This window comes from Pseudophryne corroboree, chromosome 7 (assembly GCF_028390025.1).
Source record: "Pseudophryne corroboree isolate aPseCor3 chromosome 7, aPseCor3.hap2, whole genome shotgun sequence".
Lineage (NCBI taxonomy): Eukaryota > Metazoa > Chordata > Amphibia > Anura > Myobatrachidae > Pseudophryne > Pseudophryne corroboree.
Genome location: NC_086450.1, coordinates 321,002,285 through 321,017,462, shown reverse-complemented (window position 1 = coordinate 321,017,462; position 15,178 = coordinate 321,002,285). Strand labels below are relative to the sequence as shown.

Here is a 15,178-nt window from a genome sequence, read left to right as displayed (position 1 = left end):
TACACGTGTTTCTTATGATGTCCATCTGCTAGATTGTATGATTTATATATTTTTCTTCCGACAGCCTCTATTTGTCCCCAGTTCTTAACTAGTAACAGGTTTAGCCTTATGCATTCACCATTTTGATTACCTGAAATAGTTATCCCTATGGTAAGCATTGGTTAAATTTATGTGAGTTACGTGGATCGGTTGCATCAGCGTATAGTGTCCTTTTGCAGTTAATTTATAATATTATAGACACTCATCTGATAGGGCTGCATTGTTTAGTCAGTTTGCATACTGCCTTAGAATATATCTTTAAATTCAGCAGTATATTTAGTTTATTTAGCTGCCTAGCGTTTGTGTCATATAACATTCTGTGCCTGTATTCTATATGATCTTCTAACCCTGCATTTTGTATCCAGCTCCGTCTAGTTACTATGGTGATGGTTTACACTGTCCCAGCACCACGCCCCCTGGAGATGCCGGGTCGCCGGCGGGCGCCCATGAAGTCATCGGGTCTCCTGGAGAGCAGTGGATGTCCGTACACGAGGTGCTTTTGGTAAAGTATAAATGTATGTTTGTATTTGTTGTACAGTTGGTCTTGATAAAAGGGAATAGCCCTGAAACGTTGGCTTTCAGCAACTGCGTTATTGTCTGCATTATAAGTCTCTTTGAGTGCCGGCTGAATGTGGTCTATATATATATATATCAGGGACGTGCGGTGAGCTAAATGGCTACATACATACATACAAAGAAATATAGCTGCGCATTAAAACAGCTCGTCTTGTAATCAATAGTAGTCCAATCAATGTGGTATTCAGCTATCCTCTTTTAAAGAGTCAACCCGTTCTGCTCAGGTGAATGTGGAAAGAAAAAAATGGAGGGCGCATAGGTGAGTATCAGATATATCAGTATTTTACTAATGTGTAATAGCTCACATACATTTAAATAAAAGGTAACCAGCTCGAGGTTGAAATCAGTGTGGCCTCCGGACAGTCAACCTCCGACGCAGGACGTGTAGCACACTGACCGTGGGGCCAAGCAGGACGTGTAGCACATTGACAGTGGCCAAGCAGGACGTGTAGCACATTGACCGGAGTTTGGCCGGCGTCTGTGATCCCGCTTTGAGTCCATGCAGCTGATCACTCGCAATTTCTGCTTGTTGAAGGGGGGAGGCTCCGGTCAGCATGCTGGGTGGCCTTGCCCAGTGATGGGCGGCCCCAGCATGCTAGGAAAAGGATACCAAATTCTTCTGATTAGCAGAATTTGGTATTCTTACTGAATTAGCCCCATAATACAGTTTATATTATTTTAAATAAATGTTATTATATTAGTGAATAATCTCAAGTCTATACTGACCTCTCACCTTGGGAAAAGCGGGGTGGCGATAAATAGCTGCTAGCAGATGTCTGAATGAGGAGATACTAGTCAACTAGAATATAAATGTGTCTTTGTGGCACACAATACTATGTCTATAATAGACTATTCTTTGGTTTCCAATTTCATTTTTTATTAAAGCATTAGGCCAAAATGCAACCTGTTTTGTCTGACTAAACTTTGAGACAGCTAAAGTAGGAATCTTTAAGCACCAAAGAGGCTATAAGCAATGGAAATTGCCAACTAGCCTAAGAAACGCCATTCAATTTAAAAACAAGTTAGAGGTAACTTAGATGGTTTATGTACAAAACAACCATCAACATGTAGACAAACCATTATTGTTTTGTTTTATGAGCAGAATAAAATACTTGCAGATCTTATTTGAAACTATTCATACACATCCTGCCAACCAGTGCCGTAACTAGCCATTTTAGCACTGTGTACAAGAAACAGCATCAGCGCCTCCCCCCCCCACCAATTATTTAAAGTAGGGCCAGTGCCCTTAAAGAGCCATACTCAATTCTCAAAAATTATAGGGTGTTCCAATTAATTTTCTCATTAATAGGTGTGTTAACTGTGCAACGTGCACCCACTTACTTGCTTGTAAGTCCTTTAAGCATCCTCACATAGATAAGACATATGAGATCAGACATGTACTCACTTGTAGTACTGCATTCGTGGTTTACGTGATAGTTTGCCCATGTGGGTTGTACTACGTTGGTCATTCTATCCGTAAATTTAGTGAACGCATGGCGGCACATCGTTCCGCCATCCGTCTCACTCTCGAGGGGAGATTTATTGATCAACCTGTTGCTAAGCATTTTAGGGAAATGGGCCACCCCCTATCCTCTTTGAAATATTTTATTATTGATCATGTTCCAGCATCATTACGTGGGGGGAACAGATCTAAAAATCTGTTAATTAAAGAATCCCAATGGATTATGCGATTGGGTACTATTTACCCAATGGGGCTTAATGAGAAAATTAATTGGAACACCCTATAATTTTTGAGAATTGAGTATGGCTCTTTAACCCATTTGTCTTTATTATCACTCATTATGTAAATGTTCTATTTGAATGTTCTCATATATGGCTATTTTGTGGTTTATGTGAGTTAGTTTGTTGTTATTAATAGTTTGTTTGTTGTTACTAATAGTTTATGTTGTTATCCACAGTGTGTTATTTTTTGTCTCTCTCTGCCCCTCTTCTCGCAGATCCCGGGTGTTGGAGCATGCGCAGGACAGGCTGGTGTCAAGAACAGGAAGTCCGATCATGCGGAACGCAAGCCAGCGGTCTCCATGGTAACGGTTCCTGTCTTCACAGGAAGCACGTCACTGTCGTTTGCCGGCGCCTGCGGCTCTGATGAGCGGACGCGGACAGGTGAGTTACAATAAGGTATTTAAATGTGTGTTTGTGTCTGTTTTAACTGTTATTGTCTTTTGATCCTGACGAAGGGGCTGTGTCCCCGAAAACGTTTACGTTTGATCTGACTTCAATACATGTCTTTGCATATATGACAGTCCCTGAGTGCCATTTATTTTGGATATATATATATATATATATATATATAAAAGCTCCTAAATTATACATAAGCTTACCTTAGACCGTGTGAGGTTAAAGCTGGCAGATATATCGACAAGGATAAACATATAGCACATAAAGCAGACTCTTGTGCTCACAGGCAGCTAACAACTGACTGTTCTGTGCCAAGCACTGACTGTTATACCCAGACTGTGACATCACAGAAGCTGTTTATGATGTATCTCAGTAACATGATCTGCCTGCTTAACCTCAGTCTCTGTGCATTTTACAATGGGACCGAGGGAGATAACAGAGCTGATTAAATAATCTTAATAGCCATTTACTCCTTTATATTATATTAGTGGATAATTTCAAGCCAAAATTTAACAATTTGGTATCTGAGGGTTGACTTTTCTTGCCCTTCCCATCTCATCATAACCAAGGGCCTAATTCAGATCTGATCGCTGGGCTGCCTTTTTTGCTGCCCTGCGATCAGATAGCCGCCGCCTACAGGGGGAGGGGAAAACGCTGAGCAAGTGTGCGTTTGCTTCATTAGCAGAGCTGCACAAACATCAGTTTGTGCAGTCTCTGCGTAGCCCAGGACTTACTCAGCCGCTGCGATTGTTTCCTGCTGGTCGGGGCCGGAGCTGATGTCCGACACCCTCCCTGAAAATGCCTGATCCCGCCTGCGTTTTTCCAGACACTCCTGGAAAACAGTCAGTCAGTTCACAAACTGCCTTTTCCTGTCAATCTTCTTGCGAATGCCCGTACGTTCAGATTTTTTGCACCATTACGTCGCTAGGCACCGATGCCCAGTGCTGTTGTGCGACGCAACGGTGCATTGTGGTTTACACGCATGCGCAGTTCAGAGCTGATTGCACGATGTGCGAAAACGTACAGCAGCGATCACATCTGAATTACCCCCTGAGTTCCGCTGTCACAAATTCCATTGTGCGGTTTATGTACAAAACAACCATCAACATGCAGACAAACCATTATTGTTTTGCTTGGCAGAAAAGGCTGGAATTCAATTACCTGCGGTAAATTACTGCAGGTGAAAAAGGGAGGTAGTCTCAGGCTTTAACGCCCGTGACTATTCAATTACAGTTCCACTGTTTATTCTGAGTAAGTGTCTGCAAACATGCAACTACAATTACAGTTAATGTTATCATGAAAACAGATAATATTCTGTTATGCTAAGAATTTCCATAATAAGATTTGAATGTTATAAAAACTAAGTAGAAAAAGAAAAACATAGAGATTACACAAAAAACCTAGTAAAAAGGGAATATTATATACAATATTTAATGAAACTGACTATTCTCTTTCGGGATTGAAAAACTCTCAATCCCAGGATTCCCGCAATACCTGGAATTAAGATGGTTAAAAAAAAAATTATTTTATGCCCCCCTACCCTCCCCCCAAAGAAATTACATAACTTCATGCCACCCCACGCCCCAATCAGCCCAGCCCAGGGCCCAATTGTGACTAACCCTCCACCTTCCTCCTCCAGTCCAGAAAGTCGACTCCAAAAAGAACAGCACACACAGATCAGCAGCAGTGGAAGCTGCTACCAGTGCACTCCCGTCCCATCACTCCAGTCCCAGTTAGTCCTGACTCCCAGCAGCAGTGATGATGAGCACTTGAGCTCCTCTCTGCTCTGGCTGCAGGGCAGCTGTCGGCAGTGCAGTTCTCCTCCACGGCTGAAGGGGTGGTCTGGCATGGGGCTGAGCAGTGTGACCTCTGACATCATGTCACGCTGTGCACAGCAGCACAGCCAGGAGCTGGGACAGCCGGGCAGTGTCTGATGGAGTGCTGCAGGTGTTCAGCACTGCCCGGCATAGTGAAAACAAAACAAAACAAAAAAAAAAGCATGCATTCACTCACTGAACCCAAAATCCCGGGATTGAAAGCTCTAATCCCGGGATCAAATCCTGCCAATTTTAGGCCCAAATCCCGGGGGCCTGCTGATCCTGATCCCGGGATTGGCCACCCTAATACTAATAGGGGGGGGAGGGTTAAGTTTAGGCTGCGGTAAGGAAGGGTTAGGGTTAGGGGGGAGGGGTAGCATGGTTACCTGACCCCTGTCGGAATTGTAAACATTGGGATGCCGCGGTCCAGATCTCTTTGACTACAAGCATCACAATTGCCGGCTTTTCAGTCCCAAGACAGACAAACTATTGTTTTGTTTTAGAAAGCAGAATAAAATACTTATATGCAGATCTCATTTGAAATTATTCAGACCCAATCTGCCAACTGATATACAGGTATAAATATTTTTATTTTCTTGTAAAGGAGTATATAATAATAAATGTAACATTATTTTTATATCTATTTAGCTCCTAAAGTATATATATAAGCTTAACTAAGACCATGCAAGGTGAAATTTAGCAGATATATCAACAGGTTATGGCTAAAACCAAGTTGGAGAAAGGACCTCTGACATCACCAGGAGGATACTAAAGGTAGTATTTGTTGGTGTGGATAGTGATAGTATTATCCCGCCGGCATTGCTCCTCCCCCTGATGTCAGAGGTCCTTTAGCCCACTTGGCTCTAGCATCTTTCCCCATATGTATAACATTATTTAGTATATCTTCTAAAAATTATAGGTGATCATTTAATTGCTATTCTGACACAATATAAAAGAAAAGTGAACAAGGAGTAATATGCCAATTCTGCTATTTTGTCACCATAGACTTGGGGATATTTATCTATGCCAGAAATCAGGGTGTGCTTGCTGGCTCATAAATTACTATAGTAAAGGCCCCTGCAAATAGGGTGGTCAATCCCGGAATCGGGATCGGCGGGATCCCGTGATTTAGGCCAAAAATAGGCCGGGATTCAATCCTGGGGATTGCGGGATCAGGCGGCCCATTAATTCCAGGCAGCGTTGAGCATTCTCAGGACGCTCAACCCTGCCTGGCTCCCTCCTCCCGGCTCCCCCTGCTCAGCCACAGCGTGACCTCTGAACACTGCACGGCTCCCCCCTCCCCCTGTGCAGCGTGACCCTTGACTGTGAGGTCACGCTGCGCACTCCTCTGCCGCTGAGGCAGATGGAATGGCAGCCGTATCCCACCGCCGCCTCCTCCTGCAGTCACCACACCCGCCGCCTCTTCCTGCAGTCAACGCACCCGCCACATCACCGCACGTGAATGAAGTTTCCCACCCGCCTGGCCATTTTGTGAGTTTATTCTTTATTATGTGTGCGGGGCAGGTGGGGAGAGGCTGGGCGGGCGGCCACAGTAGAAAGCCAATCCCGGGAATCCAAAAATGGCCTGGGATTGGCCTCCCTACCTGCAAATAAAAATAAAAAAAAATAAAAAAAGGGGGTTCTAAAACAAACTAATATATATATACATATAGAGAGAGAGAGAGAGAGAGAGAGAGAGAGAGAGAGAGAGAGCAAATAACAGGAAGCGGCACTCAGAGACTTGGTAAATCGTGCAAAATAAAGCAGCAAAGCTTTAATGTACCATCACATCAACGTTTCGGAGTTTTCCCCCTTCATCAGGATAACAACAAATAATCAAAACACAAAATTTATACATTACCCCCACCAATCAAACCATTCCAGCATTCCTGCCAGCGTCCCGGCGACCCGCTGTCACTCCCCCCTTACTCACGGCTCCTGCCAGAGGCGGAAGTGACGCGGCACACCACACTGGCCGCCGGGAGGTTGCTATGGAGACGCGGCACCACACACGCTCAGAGACGCCGCTGGCGTTGCCACGGAAACCCGCAGCGTGTGTTACAACATAAATAAACATACATGGCAGTACAGATTAATATCATGAAGCCAACTAATTGCGTCAGCAGCATCCTAAACGCGGGCGGTGCCAGGCCTCCACATAAACAAAATACACCAATATACAAATATACAAATAATGTAAACTATAAACACCATAGTTCATGGCTACTGCAGGAAAATACCTAGAGTATAATAACTAATGTTTATGGTACAATATACAAGCACAGTCGAAGAACAATCGATACAAAACATTTTTTTAAAAGAACAAAAAAATAAGAATAGAGTATTCTCATTCGACAATGATACATGTAGCATCTGACATTTCCAGCAGCGGGATCACACAGCATATTAGATGAATATAAGCTATAGATTATCAGAAGGCTCAACTATTGTGAGCAGATTAGCCACCGCAGTATTAATCAGTATTGTTAAACCAAAACATGCCCCCCAGTCCATTAATAGATCCTGCAGATATTAAGCACACCGGAAACCTCAACGCTAAGAAAAAGTCCAACGTGATCACAGAAAACAATTGAGGCCCATCATCTCATTCAGACCCTTAGGGGCCAATGTATCAAGATGGAAAATCCAATGGGCTTCCAGTTGTAATAAACTTCTGTGTCTATCTTCTCTCCGCAATGATTGAGGCACATGATCAATGATCTTATACCGTATGGTGGCAACGCCATGTCCCCAACGGGCAAAATGGCATGCCACCGGTTGTTCACTATGCCCAGATAGAAGTGCGGTTCTAATGGCCGCCCTATGCTGTGCCATCCTCTCTTTAAATTGGCATATAGTCTTGCCTACATACTGAAGCCCACAAGGGCAAATCAGCACATAGACAACGAATTTTGAAGAACAGGTGAGAGGCCATCTAATTTTAAATCTTTTCCCAGACTGAGCATGAGCAATGGTGTCGCCGGTCTGGAGGTACCCACAAGTGGTACACCCCAGAGTTTAAGAGTACGTTGTAACTTAAAGTTCTCAATCTTATAATGGAATTCATCCGGCTGGTTTGTGGTTACAAACGACAAACCCTTGCACAGAACCCCAATTTCGGCAGACGTTCAAGTGCATGAAGACAAATTAAAGATTAGTTATCTTTCCCTTTGGGCGGCTTCTGTGCGTGCTTGCCGCCTTTGTTGGCCACCCCTCCTTGTGCTTGTCCTTTTCGGGCGGTTCGACCAGCCCGAGTATTCACTCTTAGCTTTTCTGCTTTATTTTGCACGATTTACCAAGTCTCTGAGTGCCGCTTCCTGTTATTTGCTGCATGTGCAGGGGCGCTGACCCCTATAAGAAGGCACCAGAGCCACTACGACATCTTACTTTTGGAGTGCCGGATCTTTTCTATGGATATATATATATATATATATATATATACACACACTGCTCAAAAAAAAGGGAACACTAAAATAAAACATCCTAGATCTGAATAAATGAAATATGAAATATTCTTATTAAATACTTTGTTCTTTACATAGTTGAATGTGCTGACAACAAAATCACACAAAAATTATCAATGGAAATCAAATTTATTAACCCATGGAGGTATGGATTTGGAGTCACACTCAAAATTAAAGTGGAAAAACACACTACAGGCTAATCCAACTTTGATGTAATGTCCTTAAAACAAGTCAAAATGAGGCTAAGTAGTGTGTGTGGCCTCCACGTGCCTGTATGACCTCCCTACAACGCCTGGGCATGCTCCTGATGAGGTGCAGGATGGTCTCCTGAGGGATCTTCTCCCAGACCTGGACTAAATCATCCGCCAACTCCTGGACAGTCTGTGGTGCAACGTTGGTGGATGGAGCGAGACATGATGTCCCAGATGTGCTCAATTGGATTCAGGTCTGGGGAACGGGCGGGCCAGTCCATAGCATCAACGCCTTCGTCTTGCAGGAACTGCTGACACACTCAAGCTACATGAGGTCTAGCATTGTCTTGCATTAGGAGGAACCCAGGGCCAACCGCACCAGCATATGGTCTCACAAGGGGTCTGAGGATCTCATCCCGGTACCTAATGGCAGTCAGGCTACCTCTGGCGAGCACATGGAGGGCTGTGCGGTCCCCCAAAGAAATGCCACCCCACACCATTACTGACCCACTGCCAAACCGGTCATGCTGGAGGATGTTGCAGGCAGCAGAACGTTCTCCTTGGCGTCTCCAGACTCTGTCACGTCTGTCACATGTGCTCAGTAAGAACCTGCTTTCATCTGTGAAGAGCACAGGGCGCCAGTGGCGAATTTGCCACTCTTGGTGTTCTCTGGCAAATGCCAAACGTCCTGCACGGTGTTGGGCTGTAAGCACAACCCCCACCTGTGGACGTCGGGCCCTCATACCACCCTCATGGAGTCTGTTTCTGATCGTTTGAGTAGACACATGCACATTTGTGTCTTGCTGGAGGTCATTTTGCAGGGCTCTGGTAGTGCTCCTCCTGTTCCTCCTTGCACAAAGGCAGAGGTAGCGGTCCTGCTGCTGGGTTGTTGCCCTCCTACGGCCTCATCCACGTCTCCTGGTGTACTGGCCTGACTCCTGGTAGCGCCTACATGTTCTGGACACTACGCTGACAGACACAGCAAACCTTCTTGCCACAGCTCGCATTGATGTGCCATTCTGGATGAGCTGCACTACCTGAGCCACTTGTGTGGGTTGTAGACTCCGTCTCATGCTACCACTAGAGTGAAACCACCGCCAGCTTTTAAAAGTGACCAAACATCAACCAGAAAGCATAGGAGCTGAGAAGTGGTCTGTGGTCACCACCTGCAGAACAACTCCTTTATTGGGAGTATCTTGCTAATTGCCTATAATTTCCACCTGTTGTCTATTCCATTTGTACAACAGCATGTGAAATTGATTGTCAATCAGTGTTGCTGCCTAAGTGGCCAGTTTGATTTCACAGAAGTGTGATTGACTTAGAGTTACATTGTGTTGTTTAAGTGTTCCCTTTATTTTTTTTGAGCAGTGCATATATATATATATGTTATATATATTTATGTTACGTATGAAATCATGTGTGTGTGGTGGGACAGTACCTGCCAGTCAGTACCTGTCTGTTGACTGGCTACATGTGGAAACCTGTGTTCAGTGCCCCAGGCTGGATCCAGGACCTCGGTCTGACAGGGGTATTAGTTGGGATCATAACGACTTATGAAAGAAAAGTTTGTCATCTTTAAAGCTGCAGGAGAAAGTGAAGTCTGTTAAATAAAGCGCATTAGGTAAAGGTGCATGTCCGGTATTAGTGGTATTAGTGTGCCATTTAAGAGACTGTAAAACTTGCAGCACACAGAAATTTCATAGGACTATTTAAGGCAGGCATGTCCAAACTGCGGCCCTCCAGCTGTTGAGAAACTACACATCCCAGCATGCCCTGACACAGCTTTAGCATTCTCTGACAGAAAAACTGTGTCAGGGCATGCTGGGATATGTAGTTTCACAACAGCTGGAGGGCCGCAGTTTGGACATGCCTGATTTAAGGTATGCAGAATGTTGACAGCAGATCAACATTCATTAAATCATACCTCCCAGCATTGTGCTGTTCCACCATGGAACGTCTAGCATTAGGCCACATCCCCTGGTGTGTGCTTTTGTTTCAGGGCATGGCACACCCATGTTTCTTGTCAGTCTGGGGGTGACATACCTCCCAACATGACCCTCTCCAGGAGGGACACAATACTCTGCTCCTGGACTTTTTTCTTAATTTATGAATGCAGACACCTGTGTTGAACTAGTTAATGGATAAGAAAGGTGTTTCAGCACAGGTGATGGCAATCATAAATTAAGTGAAAATTCCAGGAGCAGAGCATTCTGTCCCTCCTGGAGAGGGTCATGTTGGGAGGTATGGGGTGAGCCCAGCAGAAGGAGCTGCTGGGCTGCCCCCAGTCTTTCCTAGTACCAGTGGCGTAACTACTGCCCCCGCAGCCCTCGCGGTGGCTTGGGGGCGAGGGGCTGCGGGGGCGCCACTGATTTACAGCAGACTGACATGCGGACGAGCGTCCGCATGTCAGTCTGCAGTCTCCTTCCCTCCACCGCTTTTTGGAGGGACACAGAGGGCACAGCGCGCCTCCCTGTGTCCCTCCTGCTGCATCATCTCCGGCGGCCGCGTGTCTAATAGGGGAAAGTGCCGTCCGTGAGCTCTAATTGGCTCACGAACCGGCACTTCCCCCTATTAGACCCGCGGCCGCCGGAGATGATGCAGCAGGAGGGACACAGGAGAGGTGAGCTGTGCCCTCCGTGTCCCTCCAAAAAGCGGGGGGCGGAGGGGGGGGATATCTGGCACTGGGGGGAATATCTGGCACTGGGGGGAATATCTGGCACTGGGGCATATATGGCACTGGGGGGGAATATCTGGCACTGGGGGCATATCTGGCACTGGGGGGAATATCTGGCACTGGGGCATATATGGCACTGGGGGGAATATCTGGCACTGGGGCATATATGGCACTGGGGGGGGAATATCTGGGGAATATCTGGCACTGGGGGCATATATGGCACTGGGGGGGAATATCTGGCACTGGGGGGAATATCTGGCACTGGGGCATATATGGCACTGGGGGGAATATCTGGCACTGGGGCATATATGGCACTGGGGGGGAATATCTGGCACTGGGGGCATATATGGCACTGGGGGGGAATATCTGGCACTGGGGGCATATATGGCACGGGGGGAATATCTGGCACTGGGGGCATATATGGCACTGGGGGGGAATATCTGGCACTGGGGGCATATGGCACTGGGGGGGAATATATGGCACTGTGGGCATATGTGGCACTGGGGGGCATATGTGGCACTGGGGGGGAATATCTGGCACTGGGGGCATATATGGCACTGGGGGGGAATATCTGGCACTGGGGGCATATATGGCACTGGGGGAATATCTGGCACTGGGGGCATATATGGCACTGGGGGCATATATGGCACTGGGGGGGAATATCTGGCACTGGGGGCATATATGGCACTGGGGGGGAATATATGGCACTGGGGGCATATCTGGCACTGGGGGCATATGTGGCACTGGGGGGGGAATATCTGGCACTGGGGGCATATGTGGCACTGGGGGGGTATATTTGTACCTGGCACATGGGGGGGCCTATATTTGGCACTGGGGCATGTGAGTACCTGGCACCGTGGGGGAATATCTGGCACTGGGGACATATGTGGCACTGGGAGCACAGCCCTAGCAACAAGGACTACCTCCTAGCAACGAGCATGACACCCAGTGCATGAAACACCTGGCAACGAGCATGACACCCAGTGCATGAAACACCTGGCAACGAGCATGACACCCAGTGCATGAAACCCCTGGCAACAAGCATGACACCCGGAGCATGAAAACCCCTGGCACCGTGCATGGAACCAAGAGCATGAAACCCCTGGCAACGAGCATGACACCCAGTGCATGAAACCCCTGACAACGAGCAGGTAATTGAAAAGTAATTAGAAGCCATACTGTAGGACTTAATGTGTAATGGGCATTACGGTGTGTGGCATAACGTATCACGGACATTGCGGTGTGTGTCATAATGTGTCACAGGCATTACGGTGTATGGTATACTATATCGCGGGCATTGTGATATGTGGTATAATGTCTCAGGGTCACTGCAGTGTGTGGCATAATGTATCACGGACATTGCGGTGTGTGTCATAATGTGTCACAGACATTGTATGTGCTATAATGTATCAGGGGCATTGCAGTGTGTAGCATAATGTATAACGGGCATTGCGATTCCTGTCATAATGTGTCACAGGCATTACGGTGTGTGGCATAATGTGTCACAGGCATTACGTTGTGTGGCACAATGTGTCGGGGGCATTACAGTGTGTGCATATTGTGTCATGTGCATTATTGTGTGCGGCATAATGTCTAAGGGCCATTGCAGTATGTGGCATAATGCAGTGACGTGCGGTGAGGTCACTGGTTGGGGAGGCACTGACAGCTAACAAGCCCCCCCCCCCCCCCCGGAAAAAAAAAAAGTGTGGTCCCCCAACACATCAGGAAAACCAGCACTAGGCAGAACCAGCCAGGGGGAGTAATGCCATAGCAGGGGAGACACTCAGTGTGGGGTCCCCCTGCCATAACATTAATCTGCCAGTCAGCCCAGGGTTGGAATTCCTCGGAAAGTGAGAACCCCAAAAAATAAAAATGGGGTCCCCCCTCCCGAGCAATAACCAGCACTGGGCTGATAGCCCAGTGCTATGCCCCGCACCCCTGGTGGCGGTGGGTACGGGGTTCATTGTGTGTTAATATTGTTCTTTACAGGTGGCCTACAGGTCCCAGCAAGCCTGCCCCAGCATGCTGGCACTTGGAGAACCACAAGTGCCAGCATGCCCGGACATAAAGGGCCTGCTGGCACCTGTAGTCCACCTGCATAGAATAGTAATATTGTTCTTTACAGGTAGCCTACAGGTCCCAGCAAGCCTGCCCCAGCATGCTGGCACTTGGAGAACCACAAGTGCCAGCATGCCCGGACATAAAGGGCCCGCTGGCACCTGTAGTCCACCTGTAAAGAAAATATTAAAATAAAACTCCACACGTCTTGAAAAGAAGCTTTATTAATCTGGGTCTTCACCTGGGGGCGGCGGCCTTTAAGCTCTTTTGCGTGGCCGCCGCCTTCCCAGGGCTTCCGGCGTCTTCACCTGGGGGGCGCCACCCCCCCAGGGCTTCCAGCGTCTTCACCTGGTGGGCGGCGGCTGCTAAGCTCTTTTGCATAGCCGCCGCCCAGCCAGGACTTCCGGCCATCTTCTTTCTTCAGGAGCTCTTCACTGCTCCTCCTCCGCCGTCGGACTGACTCTCCTCCGCCTCGCGCTGACTTATATAAAATGTCAAAATGTTCAGTGTTGGCATTACAACCATGTCAACATTCGCGTTGTGAGTGTTGACAAAATGTATCACACCTCTTTGTAAGCCCTAAATTGAATAAGAGCCCTTTTTCTTGCAGTTCATATGAAGCAAGGTGGATTGTAGTCTCAATTCACTGTAACAATGAGATTCACTATGCTGTCAGCCTAAGGAGTGGGACTTCTCTATAGGGTTTGTTATAGAGAGCTTTGATGTTTTGCATCATATTATTTAAGTCTGTCTTTTATCTGTGGGATAGATGCTGTGCTTGCAAAGAAATTCAACCTCACAAGCTCTCATAACTTCTTAAGGCCTATAAATTAAGTATGGTCTTCTGAGTCCCTCTAGTGGTTTAGGATGGTATTGTACAACTGCAGTGCTACAGATAAAAGTCCTAATTACAGCATATAAAACATAGAATCCAAATTAAACTGTTAATGGCAAATTCCTTCTGTTTTGCCCAGTAGTTGTAGGACTCTTTATAGAAATGCAGCACATCAGTATATAGCAATGTATAATTCTAAAGCACAAACTTACCACATACTATATAAATTATAATACATCTCTCCGTAGTGTCTACTAGAAGCAGATATACTGGAATGAAATGCTTTATTAAGTGAGATAATCCTCAGTTAGGCACAGTTAATTATACGTATCAGCAGAACATAGTTCCTCTCCACAGTGCACTACATGACCACGAGCCAGACTGCACACCCAAACAGGGCCGGCTCCAGGACTACTAGCACCATGAACGAGAAAATGTAAAAGCACCCCCCTACCACCCACCCACCCATGTGCGCGCCCCTCGAAAAGTGGCCATGGCACCTGGAAAAGTGGGTGTGGCCTATTAACTTCATATCATCAAACTATAAATATATTTTCACACCCCCTCTACGCACACAATTAGCAGCCATACACATAACAACCACAGTAGTGTTCCTTACACACAATGTCTCCAGTGTAGTGCCAGCTACACATGACATGCCCCGCAGCAGTGCCAGCTACACGTGACATGCCCCGCAGCAGTGCCAGCTACACGTGACATGCCCCCCAGCAGTGCCAGATACACGCGACATGCCCCCCAGCAGTGCCAGATACACGCGACATCAGTGCCGTAACTAGGCATTTTAGCGCTGTGTGCAAGAAATGACATTGGCGCCCCCCCATGTAAGATAGGGGCAGTGCACGCCGTAGGCGCGTGAAAAATATATAGGGGCGTGGCTTTATGGGGAAGGGGCGTGGCCACAAAATAATAGCAATTCATACTACGGTGCACAGTAGTCTCCATTATTCAAATTACGCTGCACAGTAGCGCCACTACACCAGGTAGAGACCCTTTTATACATTACAGCAGACAGCGTCCCCCTTTTTACACATTACAGCAGACAGTCCCCCTTTTTACACATTATGGCAGACAGCGTCCCCCTTTTTACACATTACGGCAGATGGTGTCCCCCTTTATACACATTGCAGCAGCCAGTGTCCCCCTTTTTACACATTACGGTAGCCAGTCCCCCTTTTTACACATTGCAACAGCCAGTCCCCCTTTTTACACATTGCGGCAGCCAGTCCCCCTTTTTACACATTGCGGCAGCCAGTCCCCTTTTTACACATTGCGGCAGCCAGGCCCCCTTTTTACATATTACGGCAGATGGTGTACCCCTTTTTACACATTGCGGCAGCTGGTCCTCCTTTTTACACATTACGGCA

At 46.9% G+C, this 15,178-nt stretch overlaps 1 long non-coding RNA gene across 1 annotated transcript in view; it reads left to right on the top strand.

Moving 5' to 3' along the window:
• Positions 1 to 2,583: 2,583 nt before the first annotated feature.
• The window catches only part of LOC134943639 (uncharacterized), a 34,440-nt gene continuing 21,845 nt past the window's right edge, over positions 2,584 to 15,178 (top strand). Inside the window, exon 1 of the long non-coding RNA XR_010181650.1 lies at positions 2,584 to 2,739. This is a non-coding gene — a long non-coding RNA (uncharacterized LOC134943639). The remainder of the gene's footprint in view (positions 2,740 to 15,178) is intronic.